Raw genomic sequence first — 22,442 nt, 5'->3', positions numbered from 1 at the left:
AATTCTAGGTCAAATTTTATCAATGAGTCCTTAATTCTGCAATTTACTCTAACCAGGTGGACCCTTTAAAGTATTCTCCTGCAGAGTTACAATGGAAACAGTGCAGCATTGGGTTTAAATAAAAGTATCTGTCTGTGAAACTGAGTGAAAACTTTATAAAACAGAAGTGAGACAGTTTTTCTGTCTCAGTTGATGGAAAGGTACAAGGAAACAAACCTTGAAAATAATATTTGATCTTTTAGCTTTAATGTAAACTAGAGTTGGTAGCAGAGGTAAGGAAATGTTTATATTATGTTTGACCTGAAAGTTTTCCTTTAATCCTGTGCGCAACTTTGCACAGAGGACTTTTTGTCTGCAATACTTCATAATTAGATTTATGAAAGTTACCTGGAAGAGGAAAAGAAAAATTATATTAATTTAAAATAAAATGAAACTTGTGCTAAATCCCGCCATATCATTTGTGAAAGAGATTCTAGTCAGAGAATTTCTAATTGTACTGACTGCATTCTAATAGCTAAACACACCTTTCTGATTGATTCTCTGTAGCAGACATGAGTGAGTCACCACTGCGTAATGCTATAGGCTTTCAGGATGATGAGGTGGTAATGAATCACAGATGGAAGGAGAAACTTCATAGATCTTTCACTTGTGATTGGTTACCTCAGCAATACCAAACACACGCTTTCAAAATGCTTTATGAACACTAACTAATCTTCAAGCTACTCTATGAAGTAGATAAGGCAATCGGTTTTCCCCTTGTCTAAAATGTGGATAACAGATAGAGATGTTAGCTAGGTGAAAAAGTATGTGAACATCCTAGTATAGTCAAAGCACGTTGTAGCATTAACACATTACCTGGTTGAGAGAAACGTGTTAATGCCTCTGCACTGGGAAAAAGAGTGTATTTTAAGTGGCCCAAGGCCACATAATAAATGTCTGTCAGAGCTGAGCTTCTGACTATATTTCGCAAGGGGCAGTTTTCTTCCTCCTCTTGGAGCTTTTTAAAGTGCATTGCACAAGTATGTGTTTTCACAGATGGAAACTTCTGGATGGAAACAACTCTTTATGTCTGTAACTACAACAGCATGGCTCTTTAGCCCCCTCTTGTGGTAGGGCAGTAGACTTCTGAGAATCTGCCTGGTGGCTCTGAGCTATCAAAGCTGTATTGAAGCTTAAGTGAGGCTCCTGCATTGAGATCTTGAGATCCTGGGTTTGATTCCTGCTGTTGACAGCACATCACCTTTCAGATGTTGAACTGTGGATAATCTCCAATCCATTTAAGGAGGTTTGAAATCACATAAAATGAAGCTTCTTATTGGTATTGTTGAAAAATGATTTCACTGCTATTGCCCAGCTCTAGTCCTAACTCCACAGTACACTAGAGAGGCAACTTGTGCCACAGTTGCCTAATAATTCATTTTTACTGTGGTTTCAGAGTAGCAGCCGTGTTAGTCTGTATCCGCAAAAATAACAGGAGTACTTGTGGCACCTTAGAGACTAACAAATTTATTAGAGCATAAGCTTTCGTGGGCTACAACCCACTTCTTCATATATGCATCCGAAGAAGTGGGTTGTAGCCCACGAAAGCTTATGCTCTAATAAATTTGTTAGTCTCTAAGGTGCCACAAGTACTCCTGTTATTTTTACTGTGGTAGAGGCTAGGAACAACCCATTGTGCTACGCATTGAGCAAACATGGAATAAGAGATGGTACCCGCCTTGAAGAGACTACAGTCTAAATAATTATTCTTCCAATGACATCCTTATCATAAAGAATTTCTTTCTATAAGTGTTACTTTTCTTAGCACTAAGAACAATTTCCTGAATGGAAGAAACAGTGCAACTGCTAATTAAAAACACCATCCTTCTGAACTTCCCAGAAAAGCATAACTTTCCACATGACACAAAATTATCAGGTTAATGCCCCTCTAAAATCATTCTTTAAATTATAGAGTTGGTTGAAAAGGAACACATTTTTAGTGGAAAATTGTCCCTTTTTATTGGAACACCTAGAAATTTTAAATGTTTTGTCCAGCTCTATACAATTATCACAGCAGCCTTCTGCCAGGTGGGAAGCCATGCATCTAAAATCACTTTAAATGATACTCCATGGATTCATAGCCTCCAAAAGCATAGGTGGTCTTGCTTTTTCCACATTATTGGTACGACACACTTTTCTCCAGTGGCTCAAGTAAAGAGGAGTTTGAATGACTGCTGACCACAGACTCTCCTGTTGCAGTGTGCTTTGTCGTCACAGGGCTGAATCTCCATCCAGTAGCAGCCACCAAATTGCAGGGGACATTCTTTCTCTGGTGGTTCTTTCACAATACAACATTTTTAAAAAACATCAAATTCTTTCAAGTGAACTTCTCAGCATAGGTCAGTCCTTCACCCTTTTTTCATCCAGTCCCGCTACTCCCTTGCTTTAGCGTGTAGTTTGGTCAGCGTGACAGCAGTTCCTAATTTGGTGGTACAACATAGCTACAGGCTAGTGCTTTACAATTATGCCAAGAATGTGGCCTTAAGAAAGGTGTATTTTTATGGCATAACTCTAAAATTTCATTCAGAAACAGTACATTTAATAAGGGCATCTAATGCAACATAAATACACCTTAACCATCTCAGAAGCTTGTAAAAGCACCAACAGGTTGGTAACCAGCCAAAATAAACCTCTGCCATCAGAATAACAAAGCTTCAGTAGCTCTTTAGAACTGCATGTCACAGAGTTTATCATGTATGTCAGGCAACCCTGTACTGACTATTCAAGGTTGCTGGTTATTCTTTCATCCAAATATTTATAGAAGTCACAATTTTCCAGTTGAGCCAAGAGCTTAGCTCTTCCTTAGACTTTCAAAAGGTACTTGTAAAAATTCTCCCTGTCCTCTGCATGTTAAAAGGGCACCTCATGCCATGCTCACATAAAGGTCTAATGGCTAGGATAATATACATAATTAATAATAGCATGTTTAAGAACAGAGACGGTGTCGTCTAGTGGATAGGACACTGAACAGGGCTCAGGGAACCTGGGTTCTACTCCTGGCTCTGTTTCTGACTTTGGACAAGTTGTTTCTCTACCTTTTGCCTTTTTTGTCTATTTTAACTATAAGCTCTTTGGGGGCAGGGTCTGTTTCACTATGTGTGTGTACAGTCCTAGCTCACTGCAGCCCTGATCTCAGCTGAGCCTCTAGCACTGCCATTATACAAATAATATGAAGAACAGAACCAGCACTACATTCTACGGGTAGGAGCCATTATTCCAAAGTAACTTTGCTGTCTGTATCTGAGTAAGCTGGAGCCTTGCAGTCAAATGTTATTGGATCATTCATTTCAAGTCAAATATGTATTTTATTCTAATTCTTTATTGAATGCTTTCAGACGCATTAATGTTCACATTTATTTATATTAACAAACAGAATTGAATCAAATACAAGTAGCTGATGCATCATAAAAGGTGTATTAAATAAACTGACCTGTAATTTTAATCTGTTTAGAAACAACATTTTCAAATCCTTGGCAGCTTAGATGAAAAGTTTTTGATTTTAATAATATTTTAAAAAGACAGCTAAAGAAGACACCTCTCAACCTACTTTGCCCCACTTCTCAGAGTTTACATTTGTGGATTTGAGTCTTAAAGGAAGAAAGGGGAAAATTTGCCCTCATTGTCTTGTTTAGCTCAGCCATCCAAATGACTACCCTGTTATAATGCATTTGTATATGGCAGAAGGCAGGATTTATTAAATTGACTCTTTTGGGTCCTGATCTTACTCTAGGGTTACCAACTTTCTAATTGCACCCCCGCCCCACCCCTTCTCTGAGGCCCCGCCCCCTGCCCACTCCATCCCCCATCCCTCTCTCGCTTGCTTATTTTCACAAGCTGGGGCAGGGGGTTGGGATGCGGGAGCGGGTGAGGGCTTCAGCACAGGCCAGGGATGAGGGATTTGGGGTGCAGGAGGGGGCTCAGGGCTGCAGGTTGGGGTGCAGGAGGGGTTTCGGGGTGCCAGATCTGGGCGACGCTCACCTCGGGTAGCTCCTCACAAGTGGCGACATGTCCCTTGGCTCCTAGGTGGAGGCGTGACCAGGCGGCTCTGTGCGCTGCCTCCACCCGCAGGCGCTGCCCCCGCAGCTCCATTGGCTGCGGTTCCCAGCCAATGGGAGCTGCAGAGCCAGAACTCGGGGCAGGGCGGGGGCAGTGCATGGAGCCCCCCTGGCCGTTCCTTCATCTAGGAGCAGCAGGGACATGTTGCTGCTTCCAGGGAGCCATGCAAAGCCAGATAGGGAGCCTGTCAGCCCCATGCCAACTGGATTTTTAATGACCTGATCAGCAGTGCTGACTGGAGCCTGCAGGGTTCCTTTTCGACCTGGCGTTCTGGTCAAAAACTGGACACCTGGCAACCCTAAGACTCACTCCCATTTAAGTCAGTGGCAATGCTCCTGTTGATGTCAGTGGCTGAGGAATGGTGGATAGAACACATTCATGAGCAGACAGAACTTGAATGAAGAGACAATTCAATCTGTTTGGATTATAATTTTTTAAAGGCAATAACTAAGTCTGCACTTTTTTGTAAAGCCCCTAGGACTTGCGTGACCTATTTTTGTGCCTGTCGTGCTATCTTTTTGCCATGCGTACAGGAATGGTCTTCAGAACTTCTGAGTTCTTTTCCTAATTCTGATCCAGACTCGCTGTATGATCTTATGCACATACAATGTTCAGTAAAGTTATGCAAGTGTGTAAGTCTTTGCAGTTTAGTAATGAGTTAGTGGCATTCTTAAGAGATATTTCAAAGGAAGAGAGAAAATAAGTCATAGCAGGGGGAGAATTGTACTATGATCCCCAACCTGCAGTGAGTTTCTTTCAGGCACAGCTGCATCCCTGCAGCATGGGGCCTCTCTTTAGCTAAACTTGATCCGTTTTTTAGTTGAATACTATGGAAAGCACCCTGGGAACAGGCACCTAACAGAAGCACTTTTTTGTATAATGTTATACATCAAAAGATATGAATATATTTCAGAAGTCTCCATGAAATACATGACATACTTGGCATCAAGCATTGGCCCTTCAGCTACAGAATCAGCCAGCAAACCTTCAGATGGTGAGAAAAGAGAACCCCACCACTGCAGAAAACAAAATACAGCCAAGATAAACCCCAGCACCAGGCATTACAAAGTGGGCCCAGCACCAAGACTGAGAGGCCTGGTCTTCAGGATAAAGGGTGTGTTCGAACATGTGTTAAGTACTGTACTTAACACCCCTGTCTGCATAGTGGCTGGGAGGTGCTTCCCAGCACCTAGACAGACAGGCCCTGGCGCCATAGCAGCTGTGTGTGGCCATGGCCACATTGGCAGCAGTTATGTCTAGCCCAGGAGTGGGCAAACTACAGCCCGGGGGCCGCATCCGGCCCTCCAGACATTTTAATCTGGCCCTTGAGCTCCCGTCGGGGAGTGGGGTCTGGGGCTTGCCCCACTCCGCACAGCTCCCAGAAGCAGCGGCATGTCCCCCCTCTGGCTCCTACGCGTAGGGACAGATAAGGGGCTCCGCACGCTGCCCCCACCCCAAGCGCCATCTCTGCAGCTCCCATTGGCCAGGAACCACAGCCAATGAGACCTGCAGGGGCAGCACCTGCAGACAGGGCAGCGCTCAGAGCCGAGGAAGGACATGCCGCTGCTTCTGGGAGCTGCTTGAGGTAAGTGCCGCCTGGAGCCTGCACCCCTGACCCCCTCCTCCACCCCAACCCCCTGCCCTAGCACTGATCCCCCTCCTGCCCTCCAAACCCCTTGGTCCCAGTCTGAAGCACCCTCCTGCACCCCCAACCCCTCATCCCCAGCCCCACCATAGAGCCCACACCCCCAGCCAGAGCCTGCACCCCTTCCTGCACCCTAACCTCCTGCCCCAGCCCTGATCCCCCTCTGAACCCCTCGGTCCCAGTCCGAAGCACCCTCCTACACCCCCAACCCCTCATCTCCAGCCCCACCCTAGAGCCCGCACCCCAGCCCCCAATTTCGTGAGCATTCATGGCCCGCCATACAATTTTCATACCCAGACCTGCCGTCGGGCCAAAAAGTTTGCTCACCCCTGGTCTAGCCCCAGACTACAGACCCGCCCGCTGCCCTGCCAGGGTACCCACTCAGCACGTGGGCACCTACATGTTAAAACAGCAACAGCCCCGTCTACACTAGGGTTCCAGCCCGTGTTAGCATTCCCCCTTCCCCCATCTAAGCTGGGTTTTGGGGAGTTACTGATTGCGCCCTAACCCTGTGCCGGGCAGCTCCGTGGGAAGGCTGAGCGCCTCTCCCTCGGCGAGAAGCACAACTCCCCGCGGCAGGAGCCAGGGCGCCCGGCTGCAGAGCGCAGCCACCCACCCGAGCAAAGGGGCAGCTTCGGATGTCCCGAGCAAAGCGCCCGCCTGCTTTGAGCGCCGCCTGGCAGCCAGCCGAGCGATTCGCCCCCCTCCCCGCCCCCGGGAGGTGCGAGCGGCCAGCAAATCCTGCTGGATTTCCGGGAGTAGCGGCTCTGCAGGTGCGTGAGAAGCGCGCGCTCTGCTCTGCCCAGCCAGCCGGGGGGCTCGGATCACCGCTGTGACTGGGCAGGCGGCGGCTCCATCCCTCCCTCTGCACGGTGCAGCCCGGAGAGCGGATCCCAGCCCACCTCCTGGGTAAGTTACAGAAGCTTCTCTCTGCCTCTCTCCTCCGCTCTCTTCCCCCAACGCCCCTCAGCTTAGTCGGGGGGGGGGGGCGCATCTGGTATTAACTGTATGGCAGTTGCATCCCCTCTGGGGATAGGTGGTGGCAGCAGAGTTGGCTCTGACCTTACTGTGTCGGGGAAGGAGACCCGCTCTAGAACGCTTGGGTGAAAGCTCTGTCCAAACTGTTAACTTTAGACTGTGTCATTCCAGTTCATGCCACACCAAGGCAACCATTTAAACGCGCTAACCTTTGGACCTATTGACCCATGAGGAAGCGAAAGGAATAAATTGGGTTGATGAGGAAAGTTCTGACCATCAGCGATAAGGAAATGTTATTGAAGAAGGGCAGGTTTATAGCGTTGGTGCCAACAACAATCAGTAAAGTTTACCAGGCTCTCAAGACCATGTAGGGATCTGAGCGCTATCTTGTGGAAAGGTGATTTCTATTGCTATTTTCAGTGGTTTAGAAGTTCATTATATTTTACACTCTCTCTCCCTCTCTATATGTCTAGAGAGGGAGGGAGAGCAGAAATTTAGAGGTCAATGTACACCAGGATATTTTACAAGTCAAATAATATGGAGTAGTACTGAGCTTCATATGAAAACGTACGTAAGTGCTATAAAGTTCATTCTCTAGTTCACAGCAAGATGTAAACACATGCAAAATATAATTTAAAAACATTGGATTAAGGCCTCCATGAAACAGGTAGGACAGATTATCTGAACTCTGTTAAATTTAAAAAGCTTCTAAACCTTGCTATTAACTTAGATGGACCAAAAAACCTCTGTATCCTATATGCTCAGTGAAATGTTCTGCCTCTTTTAGACTAGGAGCTAACATGGAAATGTAGATCCGTGCTGGTGCTGTTGGTAGCCTGTGCTATACAGGAGGTCAGACTAGATCAGGGGTTTTCAAACTTCATTCCACTGCGACCCCCTTCTGACAACAAAAATTACTACATGACTCCGGGAAGGGGGACTGAAGCCTGATCCCCAGTGCCATGAGCGGGAGGGGGAAAGCTGAAGCCCGAGCCCCACTGCCCGGGGTTGAGGGCAAAGCCAGGAGGGGGACCAAAGCCAGAGCTTGAAGGCTTCAGCCCTGGGTGGGGGGCAAAAGCCAAAGACTGAAGCCCTGGGCGGCGGGGCTTGGACTTTGGTTTCAGCCCCAGGCTCCAGCAAGTCTAACACTAGCCTCGGCGACCCTATTAAAACGGGATCACGGCCCACTTTGGGGTCCTGACCCACAGTTTAAGAACTACTGGACTAGATGATCATCAGGTGATCCCTTCTGGCCTTAAACTCTATGATTCTATTAACGACACAAAAGGTCTCCAGGGCAATGACACCACTGAGGTTTGATCCTGCTTGTATTGGAGTCAGTGGCAAGACTTCAATTGGCGCAGGATTGGGTCCTTGCTGAATAAGCTGCAGCAATTTTCCTCCCCACTGTAGATGTTAACCCTGTGACGTTGTGCAGTCTATATGGTTTTATAAAAACTTGATAATAAGTCAATATAATGTAACTGGGATAGTTTTAGAAAAATTTGACAATAAGTGAATGTAACGTAACTGGGATATGCTTCATGCAAAAGGTCTCTTGTAAGGTATCATTACAAAGCTTATAATCTACTGAGTATGATCATCTGATTTGTATAAATGTACCACTCTTGTATCTAAAACTAGAAATATAAAATGTAACTCTGAGGGCCTATTGTAATTATGTAAAGTGTGGGCCATTAATGATGGTTTGGAATCTTGATGACTCCCATTAACCAGGACCATTGTCTGCAGATGGCTGTTTACCTGTGAGTCTCCCTGTATATGTGTGTGCTGGCAAGTGAGTAATAAAGTCTTGCAGTGACATGTGATCATGTCACCTGAACTGGAATCCATCTTTAACCTGGTGCTTTTCCAGTGAGGGGGGGTGGAAACCCAGAGGGACAAAGGGTTCCCGCCTTATGCAAAAGATATATAAAGGGGTGGAACAAAAAAAAGGAAGAAAGGAGCCATCATAAAAAATCCCCTAGCTATTACGTGAGCTGCAACAAGAGCTGTACCAGGGGAAAGAATTGTGCCCAGCCTGGAAGGTGTCCAGTCTGAGAAAAACTTACTGAAGCATCTCTAAGGGTGAGATTATCTGTATTCAGTTTGATTAGGCATAGATTTGCGCATTTTATTTTATTTTGCTTGTGACTTACTTTGTTCTGTCTGTTACTACTTGGAACCACTTAAATCCTACTGTCTGTATTTAATAAAATTACTTTTTATTTAGTAATTTACTCAGAGTATGTATTAATACCTGGGGGAGCAAACAACTGTGCATATCTCTCTATCAGTGTTATAGAGGGCGAACAATTTATAAGTTTACTCTGCATAAGCTTTATGCAGGGTAAAACGGATTTATCTGGGTTTAGACCCCATTGGGAGTTGGGCATCTGAGTGCTAAAGACAAGCAAACTTCTATGAGCTGTTTTCAGGTAAACTTGCAGCTTTGGGACAAGTGATTCAGACCCTGAGTTTTTGTTAGAGCAGACTGGAGTGTCTGGCTCAGCAAGACAGGGTGCTGGAGTCCTGAGCTGGCAGGGAAAACAGAAGCAGGGGTAGTCTTGGCACATTGGGTGGCAGCTCCCAAGGGGGTTTCTGTGATCCAACCCGTCACAAACCCCTTGCTGTGCATTCAGTTTAAAATAGTCGCTCTTTGCCAGAGGATGTTGTAAAGGACAAGACTGTAACAGGGTTAAAAAAAGAACTTGATAAATTCATGAAGGATACGTCCATCAATGGCTATTAGCCAGGATGGGCAGGGATGGTGTCCCTGGCCTCTGTTTGCCAGAAGCTGGGAATGGGCGACGGGATGGATCGCTTGATGATTATTTGTTCTGTTCATTCCCTCTGGGGCACCTGGCATTCGGCACTGTTGGAAGACAGGATACTGGGCTAGATGGACCTTTGGTCTGACCCAGTATGTTCTTATGTTCTTAAGGGACAGAGTCTGATACCCTTACTGCAATACAGTAGCAGTCAACTTCAGTTAGTTCCCCTGACTTCAGTGGGACTACTTGTAGAGTGAGGTACCATTCAATGGATACAGAAATCTAGCCCCTAGTTACAGGTTAATATAGAGCAGTGTTTCTCAGCTGGTGGGTTGCAACCTCCCCCCAGAAGGTCAGAAGGCATTGAGTTTTATTACAGTAGATAGCAAAGAATATCTTGCTCTTACACACTCTTTACCCTTCAAGGTCAGGTACTCTCCATCAGCCTCACACACATACAAAAATTAGGTAGGCTTCTGATTATCACTGATACCTTTTTTAAAAAAAATATGTGTTACTCTTGCTTTAATAGTAACTATAAGGGGATTGTGCAATTTGTTGACTTTGAATAAGGGGTCACCAACCAGAGAAGGCTGAGAAACACATAAGTAGAGGATCAAATAAAAACACTCAGACTTTGGTCCGAACGCTTGGCTGCTTTAGTCTGAGAACCTTGATTCACTGGAATAGCACCTGTTCATTTGCCAAAGTTGGTTAGCCACTGCAGCCCTGTAGTTTGGCAATGACATATTTGTTACTGCAATGTGAACATCCTATACAGTGCAGTCTGACTTAATTTGTATAGAAATTTATCCTCTGCCCAGAAAGGGATTGTTAATCAAATTACCCTTGGTAGTATGATATTACAGTTACCGTATTGGATCTACAGAGCTAAAAGCACAAGCAGTTCCACCTTGAGCTATGTAGCTAAAATAACAGGAGTACTTGTGGCACCTTAGAGACTAACAAATTTATTAGAGCATAAGCTTTCGTGGCATCCGAAGAAGTGGGTTGTAGCCCACGAAAGCTTATGCTCTAATAAATTTGTTAGTCTCTAAGGTGCCACAAGTACTCCTGTTATTTTTGCGGATACAGACTAACACGGCTGCTACTCTGAAACCTATGTAGCTAAGTCTTTCTAGCTGGGGCTGTAACAGATTTGTATCCTCTGTGGACTGGGTACAGAGGGGGATGGGTAATGCACTCACCAATGTGTTACACTGTATTTTCAGTACTCATGGCTTGTTTTAAAAAGCAATTACATTTTGTTGTCTGAGAACTGGATACAAGGAAGTGGACAGAAATAGCTATGACAAGTGGATAGTTTTTCTGTTACAAAACATAGTTTTCTATGTACTGAAATCACTTCTGAACTCATTCATTACAACATACTGAAGTGTGTGTGTGTGTGTGTGTGTGTGTGTGTGTGTGTGTGTGTGTGTGTGTGTGTGTGTGTGTGTGTGTGTGTGTGTGTTTCCCCACTTGAGTCTGATGTTTTAATTTTGAAAATAAATGAACTCCCAGAGGTAGCCACACAAATAGTAGTGAGGTTACATCATTCTAAAAAGGAAGTTGGGAAAGGTATCTTTTGAAGCTTGAAGACAGTAAATGTCTTTACCATTCTTATAAAATTATAACTTCTTTAATTTACATCGGTCTTTTCAATTGGACTACTTGATGAGGCTCTTGAAACTGATACATCTCATTAAATTATAATCTGAAACTGGCAACAAAATTGGTTAGGCTTACCTTACCAGTGCAGAATAAAGAAGCTGATGCAAAACAAAAGGAACCATTCTATTAAAATTAAACATACAATAGTTAAGACTTTTTACCATATTGTTGTACTATGATGTGTCTTTCCGTGTATAGTTATAATTCCAAACTTTCATTTTCTTTTGTCCAAACCCAGTTTCTTCTAACAACAGTATTCTGTTGACTGTAGCTGTCAGTGCTGGTTAGTGTAAAGTAGGAATTGCAAGATACGAGTCTGCATTTAAAAATAAATAGTAGTTCTGTTCTGCTTCATAGAATGCATCAGTGCATAGTTTGGAATGGACTCTTACTTACATGTGATCCTAGATATAACTGTGATGGGTGCCTTGGAAATATACATAGCTGGTTTGTTCTAATTATGGGCTGGATAAAGTCTTTCGAGTTCTGTAAGTAGGGGCACAGCACAAGATTCAACTGATCTTCCTTCTGATTCTTTAGCAGAAATCTCTCCCCGCGCAGGATTCACAATTTCTTACTCATACAAATCTTTCTTTTTCTTTCTGATGCATCACCCTACCTTTCAGTTTGGCTATTTCTAATGTTAATAGATAAAACATTTTAGGACCCCTTTTTCCCAATCAGAGGAAGTTTGCACAAAATGGTGTAGCCTTTTATTTTATGTAAACTGAATTCTGTAATGTGGTGTTACACCACTGTGGGTTTGGCTCTGGCGACTACAGTTTCAAGCGTAACAGAGTGAAAGTCACCTCTGCTACTTTCTTTAGAGTGAGTTTCTAGGAGCACACAAAAACCAAGGGTAGTGACCACACATACATTCACCAGTACAAAGTCTAGTCTATTTTACAAGTTTTAATAAAGTTACAATGAAAGTTATAATTACCCAAGCATATAGAAATTCTATACAGACCTATGCACAAGTTGCAAATATAGTTATACTCCCATCCTTAACAATAGTGTTAGGGTCTGATGGGTCTCCCATGGCTTGAACATCAGTAACAGGAGGGTTCCTGTTGAAGTCTCCCATAGGGAGCTCAATTTTCCTGTTCTGGGCTTCCCCTTTTTATAATATGATTCTGTCTATACCAGGGGTCTCAAACTCAAATGACCATGAGGGCCACATGAGGACTAGTATATTGGCCCAAGGGCCGCATTTACTGACACCTCCCCCCCGCCGCCCTCGGCCCCGCTCCCACTCCACCCCTTCCATGAGGTCCTGCCCCTGCCCCACCTCTTCCCACCCCTTCCCTGCCCCCATTCCAACCCCTTCCCCGAAATCTCCACCCCAACTCCGCCCCCTCCCTGCCCCCAGGGAGTGCAGGAGGGGTGTGGGGTGTGGCGGGGGCTCAGGGCAGGGAGTTGGAGTGTGGGGTGCAGGAGGGGGTGAGGGGTGCGGCAGGGGGTCAGGGCAGGGGGTTGGGGTGCAGGGTGCGGCAGGGGACTCAGGGCAGGGGGTCGGGGTGCAGGAGGGGTGCGGGGTGCAGCACGGGGTTCAGGGCAGGGGTCGGGGTGCAGGAGGGGTGTGGGTTGCGGCAAGGGGCTCAGGGCAGGGGGTTCGGCTGCAGGATGGGTTCGGGGGGCGGGCTTCGGCCCAACGCGCACCGGGGGCAGGGCAGGCTCCCTGCCTGCCTGCCCTGCCCCCGCGCTGCTCCGGGAAGCGGCTGGAACCTGGGGAAGAAGGGGCGCAGGGGTGTGTGTGGCTGTTGCTTCAGGCACCGCCCCCAGCAGCTCCCATTGGCCGGGAATGGGGAACCGCGGCCAATGGGAGCTGCTGGGGGCAGTGCCTGAAGCAACAGCCACACAAACCCCTGCGCTCCTCCTTCCCCAGGTTCCGTCCGCTTCCCGGTGCGCGTCGGGCCAGAGCCACTCTAGGTAAATGCTGGGGGAGGGTGGGGGCCGTGAGGAGCTCACGGGCCGCAGAAAATAACCCCACGGGCCATGTGTTTGAGACATTCTGCGCATGTCCATAAAAGTGTCAACCTGTTTTTCTCTTATTGGTCTGTGTCCCCTAGAAACTTAAGGGATCCCAATTTTCTATAGGTTGTGTAAGTTCCCTTTGTTCTCACTAGCATCGACACACAACCTATATCCTGTGGTTAAGACACGTCTAAGACAGATGCGCCTTTAAACTATTTTTATGATCTAATATTAATCTTCTGGGTAATTTTGCGCAATATTACCACTTGGTACCTCTTTTCCCATAATCTTAAAGCATCGAGTTATTTTCTGGTCACTTAAGTCCTCATTTCTTGTCTCCAAAGCCTAAAATAGCTTAGCTAAAGTCTTGCAGGCATCACCCTACAGGTTCTTGGATTTCAGCTTGTCTTACTCATGTCTAATACTTGGTTCCACTCAATGCTGATCAATCTTATTCTTTTATAATCCTACAGATTCATTCTACTTAACATACAATGAATATATATGATAACATCACACAATAAATGGATAATAAACTAAAATCATTGGCTGCAATGGGTTGAGTTTTTGTAGATGCCTTATACAATAGAATCTCAGAGTTACGAACACCTCAGGAATGGAGGTTGTTCGTAACTCTGAAATGTTTGCAACTCTGAACAAAACATTATGGTTGTTCTTTCAAAAGTTTACAACAGCACATTGACTTCATACAGCTTTGAAACTTTAGTATGCAAAAGAAAAATGATGCTTTTAACCATCTCAATTTAAATGAAACAAGCACAGAAACAGTTTCCTTACCTTGTCAAATCTTTTTTTTTTAATTTATTTTTTCAGTAGTTTACGTTTAACACAGTACTGTACAGTATTTGCTTTTTTTGTTTTGTCTCTGCTGCTGCATCATTGCATACTTCCAGTTCCAAATGAGGTGTTTGGTTGACTGGTCAGGTCATACTCTGGTGTTCATAACTCTGAGGTTCTACTGGAGTTTCTTTTAAAGATGTTAGGGAATAAAAATAGCAGGTGTCACATGCTGGGTTCCACAGAGGATAAGTCCACAGAGGATAATAGTCAGAACTGGTTTAGTGGAGTTATTCCTTTGGCTTAAGTCACAGAGGCCTGTGTCTTGATGCTGAAGGTCCCAGGCACCCCTGAAAAATCACTCTATTCCCATCAAATCAGTAAACATTACTACTGTATATTTATGTTTAATAAAAGCAAAAAATAATGGGTTGCATGGACTCTGCTCTTGATCAAAGTATACCAAAAATTTGATATTTGCATACAGATAAGTTACTTTTCAATGCCATTCGGTTATATTGATATTGGGGATATTACTATGCAATGCAGGGCAAAGTAAGCATGGCAGCTAGCCGGAGTTCAAAATGGAAGAAGAAGGGGATAAACAGTCCACAGTATAGGAGAAGTTAACCATTTTACCGTCAATCCTCAGTCAGAAATGGAGTATGGAATAGACCTTAGCTCTGGACATGAAGAGGAAAAAGCAAATGCATTCCAGTGCTTTGCAAAATCTTCAAGACTTACTGCAAGAACCTCAAAATTGGGTCATGTCATGCTACTATCATGCTGCATTGGGTTCTAGCCTGGTGAGTTGGAATAGATCATATGGTATGTATTTGATTAGCTGGGCCTGTCTCATGTCATGTGACCAAGGAATCAGGCCATCTCAGTAGGAGCCCTTGCTAACTGATTGCTCAGAGAGGTTGTGTTGTGGTTGAGCTGTGATCCACTGGCCTTCTGTAATTGCCCCAGTTCAGGCCTGATGATGCAAGGTGCAGCACCTTTGGGCTATTGGGTCCTTTCCAGAGAGCACCCCACTCTGCAAACCCCATTTGAATCAAATTTGGAAAATGTCCACACATCTGGAGTGGCTGAAGTATGAGTTACGACAGTGCCTTAAAAACACGCATGTGTGCATATGTGCACACATCCTTGTGGAATGGCAAGGAAAGGACCATCTGCTCTGTTGCTACTGTACATTTTCAAATTCAGTATTACAATGATGGTTAACTCAACAGTCCCAAAACAATGAGGGAAACAACATTAGTGCATGAGATAGGACATGAGAGAGTTATATACTCTATGCTGCACCACCTCCAGGATTATCTTCTCAGACCGTGTGTGTGGTAGGTGAAGTCTGGGTAGGCATGGCAAGAAGTGGAAATAGTGGTACAGTGTCTGAATCTTGCTTCCTGTGCTTATTAAAACATAGCCATTTGCACTGTGCTTGATCTACGAAGATTGGCAGGGTGGGAGAGAAAAACGTGGCCATTGTATATCAGTCAGCTGGCTGCACTGACTTGCTCCTGCCAATCTGGAAACATGTTAAATCAAAAATTAAAGCATCAAGTAAGCAAGAGACAGATTAAAAAAGTGAAATCTATTTCTAGAAGAATCTCTAGTTTCTAGACAACTGAAAATGACTTCAAAATGTAAGTTTAGCCGTAAGAATTATAAATGTGTAGAGGCTTTACTTTTTGGGATGGGGAATCTACATGTGTGGGGGCGGAATAGGGGAAGAATATTGTGGTCTTAATGAAATTTAGTAAATTAGTTGTGAATGTTGCTTATATCCACCCCTATTCAACAAATAATTCTAAAGAACCTGTTTTAGTCCCGTAGAAGTCAGTAGGACTTAATCATATGCTTAAGGTTAACCCCATTTAAGTGCTTTTCTGAATAAGGCTTGGCTGCTGAACTGTGCTGAAATCCGGACTCACTTTCCCTCTCATGACACGTATCTCTCACTTATCACAATCAAATTGATTGCCACTAAAACTAGCTGTCCTTTGTTGTGAAGTCACTGGATCTTTCATAACATACACAATGCAGGCTCCTTCTATCTTGAAACAAGGGTCCAGTGTAACAGTGAAAATGACGTCAAGGTCTCAGATACACCCGACAGCTTAAATAAAACTAGATCCTGAGAGAAAGTCAAGTCACAGCATTTGTTGCTATGGACCTAGTCCTGTACCCACTTACGTAATTGATAAAGTTCCCACAGACATCTGTGGTCCGTGAATCAGCCTTTTTTCATGGTTATCTTGCATAACCTTCAGCTTAAGTGCTCGCCAGAGCCTGGCTTCCTCTTAGAGTTTTATCTCATGGGGTCTGACTGGTTTTGTCACTAGTTATTTTGCTTCAGAGAGAGACACTTCATTAGATACCACTGCGTTGGATCAAATAGGACTTGCCTGATCTGGTGAGTCAGCAGAAGAGCAGTGTAGAATCCTAGAACCTGATACCCTGTCACAATATTAATCTCTTTTAATATCAATTTCAGACTGACAAACTAATTAAAATGTGCTAGTCATGAGAGATCTTTCCATATGGAACTGGGTAGAGTATATTAAACAGGAAAGGAATCCATAATATAAAAACTCAGAGGGTGACAATAAAGAACGAACCAGCCGGGCCTTATGTAAACTAACGGCTACTTGTGGGAAAGAGTGTAGTTTAATCTGCTATATCAAATATTAGTGGTTCTTGGATGACTGACATTGCTTTTGTGCTTGGTTATTAAGTAAAATATACTGTAGTAGTTCCTTATAGTTCATACTACTATTGTTGGCTTTAAAAAAAAAAGATCTTCAAGTTAACTTCTAGATTGGCTTCTTTTTTTAACTTCAGGATTTGCATAACTACAATCAGACACTTTATTTGTATACTGACACTGCTAAGAGTACAATGGCAGCATTTGGTCATGCTTTAACTAATTTGTTTGAAACTTGATAAGACTGGATGTGCATGTTTACTTACACCTTCCTGTGTGATTAACATTCTAGGGGAGGATTAGTGTCTACAGAATGACAGGTTTCAGAGTAGCAGCCGTGTTAGTCTGTATCCTCAAAAATAACAGGAGTACTTGTGGCACCTTAGACTAACAAATTTATTAGAGCATAAGCTTTCGTGGGCTACAACCCACTTTGCATCCGAAGAAGTGGGTTGTAGCCCACGAAAGCTTATGCTCTAATAAATTTGTTAGTCTCTAAGGTGCCACAAGTACTCCTGTTATTTTTGTCTACAGAATGAAATCCCCATATCTGCAGAACTAGGTCCTGGAGCTGCCTTACCACATGCGTTTTAGAGGGAGGGAGGAAAATATGGCTATTCTTTTGTATCTTGACCCAGAAAAAAATGAGCCTGTTGCCTACAAAAGGCTCTGCGGTTCCTGAACTGTGTAACCCCAGAGGCTATTTACTGATCAAAAGGAAAGTGCCCACTCCCTAATGGCTGTCTATCCATCTTATATGGCCCCCATTACCATAGTATGTGAGCATCCCCCAGTCTTTAATGTATTTAGCCTTGCAATAGGTCTGCAAGGTTGGGAATTGCTATTATCCCCATTTTACTGATGAAACACTAAGGCACTGAGATACAAGTGACTTTCTGACCATCAGATAGGGAGTCTGGTGGAGAAGGGACTTGAACTCAGGTTTCTTAAATCCTAGGCTAGGGCCCTAACCACTGGACCAGCCTTCCTCACTGTGAAGCTGAGACTTCCTGAATGACTCAGGAATGCCCCTTAATCTTCCCCTCCACTCCCTTCCCCTTCCCCTTCCCTCCCCTCTCCCAAACAGTAGTTGTTCTCCTGTGAAGATTCATTCAATCAGAGAAGAATTTTCGAAGTTAGACTAGTGTAAAAATATTTAGCTCTTGCTGACTGAGAGGACCACATCAGAGGTCAAAGAGAAGGAAGGAGTCACATGGCCTGACAATAACCCCACACTTCCTCTCCAATGAACCTTGGTGAAAAGGCAATGGCCTGGGCCCCAGTCCACACCAGCTCCTCCTGGAAATTCATGGAGAGATCTTGGTACTGGTTGCACTAGTAGAACCTAAACAGAATGGAATGGAGAGCTGTGGGGCATGGGACCTGCCTTTTATGAGTTTGTCTCTCAGGGTTGCTCTGCAAGTCCTCATGGCTGAGCTTTATTTTTTAGGGGGAGCAAGAAGAAGAGGCGGTATGTGGATTTTTGTGTCTGGCTGACCTTTTCCCATGGGGAGGTAGGCGTGCTGTGAAGGAATCTTCTGTTGCCTTTCCAAGAGCATTGTATGTCTCAGAAGTAGAGTTGGTCAAAATTTTTCCAACAGAACAGTCTTTCGTTGGAAAATGCTGATTTGGTTCTCCCAAATCAAATTCTAAAAAAAAATTATTCTTCCTGTGAAAAATTACTAATTTTTGACTTTTTGTCCTGAATGAAAACAAAAGTGAGGGGTTTTTTTTTTCAAAAGTTTTAAGTTTTTTATAAAAATAACAGGAGTACTTGTGGCACCTTAGAGACTAACAAATTTATTAGAGCATAAGCTTTCGTGGGCTACAACCCACTTCTTCGGATGCATATAGAGTGAAACATATATTGAGGAGATATATATACACACATACAGAGAGCATGAACAGGTGGGAGTTGTCTTACCAAGACTGAGAGGCCAATTAAGTAAGAGAGGAGAAAAAAAAAAAAAAAAAACTTTTGAAGTGATAATCAAGATAGCCCAGTACAGACAGTTTGATAAGAAGCAAGTGTGAGAATACTTACAAGGGGAGATAGATTCAATGTTTGTAATGGCTCAGCCATTCCCAATCCCTATTTAGCCCTGAGTTGATTGTGTCTAGTTTGCATATCAATTCCAGCTCAGCAGTCTCTCGTTGGTTTTTATGCGAGGGAAATACTGTTTTCCAGCCAGCTCTCCTCAGTAGGCTGTGACTATACTGTAAACCTGGCAATTCTTTTAAACCCTAAGCTTTTAAATTGGGTGTGGGGTGAATGTGCTAATTACTAAAAAACTGGTAGACTATTTTTTTTATCTAGCACACACCAATTCTTAAAAAAACTTATTTATCGAGTGTTGTCAAAGAAAAATTCTCACTATTATATTAATAACTGGGAGTCAATCCTTCCTCAAGCAAAACCCCCATTTTGTCTGCTGCAAAGAGGAAGGATTAGGTTCTGGATTTTATATATATAGATATGTACACTTGCATAACTGATTAATTTGGTCAGCTGATTACTGGCTTAATATGTTACTTTAAGGCTCTTGCAATCTTTGGTCTATCTTGGTATGTGTGGGATTGTTACCGGAACAACATGAAAAGTTTAGCATTAAGTGCTTATGTTTATAGTCTCTTGTGGACAAATATCAGATTCCAGTCAGTAATTGTTTGCAAAGTGGGATGGGCAACTTCAGAATATATTTCAATTGCTTAATATAGCTTTTATTGCCAGGTACTCGAAGGCATTAATCTGGATATAGCTGTGTGACTAGATCATGATATAATACACAATACTAAAACACGATTGTGACGGGTTGGATCACAGAAACCCCCTTGGGAGCTGCCACCCAATGTGCAAAGACTACCCCTGCTCCTGTTTTCCCTGCCAGCTCAGGATTCCAGCACCCTGTCTTGCTGAGCGAGACACTCCAGTCTGGCTCCAACACAGACCCAGGGTCTGAATCACTTGTCCCAAAGCTGCAAGTTTACCTGAAACCAGCTCACAGGAGTGTGCTTGTCTTTAGCGAGAAAAGTCTTTTTGAGAAAAGCTTACTGAAGCATCTCTGAGGGTGAGATTATCTGTATTTAGTTTGATTAGGCATAGATTTGCGCATTTTATTTTATTTTGCTTGTGACTTACTTTGTTCTGTCTGTTACTACTTTGAACCACTTAAATCCTACTGTCTGTATTTAATAAAATCACTTTTTATTTAGTAATTTACTCAGAGTATGTATTAATACCTGGGGGAGCAAACAACTGTGCATATCTCTCTATCAGTGTTATAGAGGGCGAACAATTTATGAGTTTGCCCTGCATAAGCTTTATGCAGGGTAAAACGGATTTATCTGGGTTTAGACCCCATTGGGAGTTGGGCATCTGAGGGACTGGACACCTTCCAGGCCTGGGCACAATTCTTTCCCCTGGTACAGCTCTTGTTGCAGCTCGCGTGATAGCTAGGGGATTCTCCATGATGGCTCCTCTCTCCTCTCTGTTCTCTTCCACCCCTTTATATATCTTTTGCATAAGGCGGGAACCTTTTGTCCCTCTGGGTTTCCACACCCCCCCCCTCACTGGAAAAGCACCAGGTTAAAGATGGATTCCAGTTCAGGTGACATGATCACATGTCACTGCAAGACTTCATTACTCACTTGCCAGCACACACACATACAGGGAGACTCACAGGTAAACAGCCATCTGCAGACAATGGGAGTCATCAAGATTCCAAACCATCATTAATGGCCCACACTTTACATAATTACAATAGGCCCTCAGAGTTGCATTTTATATTTCTAGTTTTAGATACAAGAGTGGTACATTTCTACAAACAGGATGATCACACTCAGTAGATTATGAGCTTTGTAATGATACCTTACAAGAGACCTTTTGCACAAAGCATATCCCATTTGCATTATAGTCACTTATTATCAATTTTGTTTTATAAAACTATCCCAGTTACATTATATTCACTTATTATCATGTTTTTATAAAACCATGTAGACTGCACAACGTCACAATGATATAATATATTATAGTACACTTGTCTTTGTATTAATTTATTTTCACATAAACATGGATATTTTTGTGGGGTGCTATCTGCTGGGCCTTTACCCTATGTTCCTAGCATTCAATGAGTATACTCTCTCCCCTCAGGGTTGACCTCGACTAGCTACATTGAAACAAAAACTACAGTGTCTTCTCTCATTAGGATTGTACAGTGAAGGTATGTCTACACTACGGGATTAATCCAAATTTACAGAATTCGAATTTTGGAAACAGATTGTATAAAGTCAAATGTATGCGGCCACACCAAGCACATTAATTCGGCGGTGTGCGTCCATGTACCGGGGCTAGCATCGGTTTCCAGAGCGTTGCACTGTGGGTAGTTATCCCATAGCTATCCCATAGTTGCCACAGTCTCCCCCGCCCATTGGAATTCTGGGTTGAGATCCCAGTGCCTGATGGGGCAAAAAACATTGTCGCAGGTGGTTCTGGGTACAGCCTCACCCCTCCCTCCCTCCATGAAAGCAACGGCAGACAACCATTTCGCGCCTTTTTTCCTGGGTGAACACTGCAGACTCCATACCACTGCAAGCATGGAGCCCGCTCAGCTCAAGACAGCAGTCATGAACATTGTAAACACCTCGCGCATTCTCGTGCAGTTTATGCTGAACCAGGACCAGAAAAACGAGGCAAGGAGGAGGCGGCGACGGCAGCGCAGCAACAAGAGTGATGAGGACATGGACATGGACACAGAATTCTCTCAAACCACGGACCCCGGTGCTTTGGAGATCATGTTGTTAATGGGGCAGGTTCTATCCGTGGAACACCGATTCTGGGCCCGGGAAACAAGCACAGACTGGTGGGACCGCATAGTGTTGCAGGTGTGGGACGATTCCCAGTGGCTGCGAAACTTTTGCATGCGTAAGGGCACTTTCATGGAACTTTGTGACTTGCTGTCCCCTGCCCTGAAGCGCCAGAATACCAAGATGAGAGCAGCCCTCACAGTTGAGAAGCGAGTGGCGATAGCCCTGTGGAAGCTTGCAACGCCAGACAGCTACTGGTCAGTCGGGAATCAATTTGGAGTGGGCAAATCTACTGTGGGGGCTGCTGTGATGCAAGTAGCCAAAGCAATCACTGAGCTGCTGCTACGAAAGGTAGTGACTCTGGGAAATGTGCAGGTCATAGTGGATGGCTTTGCTGCAATGGGATTCCCTAACTGTGGTGGGGCGATAGATGGAACCCATATCCCTATCTTGGCACCGGAGCACCAGGGCAGCCAGTACATAAACCGCAAGGGGTACTTTTCAATGGTGCTGCAAGCACTGGTGGATCACAAGGGACGTTTCACCAACATCAACGTGGGCTGGCCGGGAAGGGTTCATGATGCTCGCGTCTTCAGGAACACTACTCTGTTTAAACGGCTGCAGCAAGGGACTTACTTCCCGGACCAGAAAATAACCATTGGGGATGTTGAAATACCAATAGTTATCCTTGGGGACCCAACCTACCCCTTAATGCCATGGCTCATGAAGCCATACACAGGCAGCCTGGACAGGAGTCAGGAGCTGTTCAACTACAGGCTGAGCAAGTGCAGAATGGTGGTGGAATGTGCATTTGGACGTTTAAAAGGTCGCTGGCGATCGTTACTGACTCGGTCAGACCTCTGCCAAACCAATATCCCCATTGTTATTGCTGCTTGCTGTGTGCTCCACAATCTCTGTGAAAGTACGGGGGAGACCTTTATGGCGGGGTGGGAGGCTGAGGCAAATCGCCTGGCTGCTGATTACA

General features: G+C 44.3%; 1 protein-coding gene across 11 annotated transcripts in view; it reads left to right on the top strand.

Moving 5' to 3' along the window:
* Nucleotides 1-6,487: 6,487 nt before the first annotated feature.
* The window catches only part of TMC5 (transmembrane channel like 5), a 50,272-nt gene continuing 34,317 nt past the window's right edge, over nucleotides 6,488-22,442 (top strand). For 5 of the 11 annotated variants that reach the window (XM_065412549.1, XM_065412552.1, XM_065412553.1 and 2 more), the window contains exon 1: nucleotides 16,260-16,363. The gene's annotated coding sequence lies outside the window, so the exon portion shown is untranslated. Of the gene's footprint in view, nucleotides 6,650-16,259; nucleotides 16,364-17,173; nucleotides 18,169-19,385; nucleotides 19,723-20,804; nucleotides 20,875-22,442 lie in introns of those variants that run through there. The other 6 variants (XM_065412543.1, XM_065412542.1, XM_065412547.1 and 3 more) reach the window with 4 other exon arrangements.

The sequence above is a fragment of the Emys orbicularis genome, chromosome 10, assembly GCF_028017835.1.
Source record: "Emys orbicularis isolate rEmyOrb1 chromosome 10, rEmyOrb1.hap1, whole genome shotgun sequence".
NCBI classification, from domain to species: Eukaryota; Metazoa; Chordata; order Testudines; family Emydidae; genus Emys; species Emys orbicularis.
Note: the sequence above shows the minus strand (reverse complement) of the source record. Positions and strands in the feature narration are given on the sequence as shown.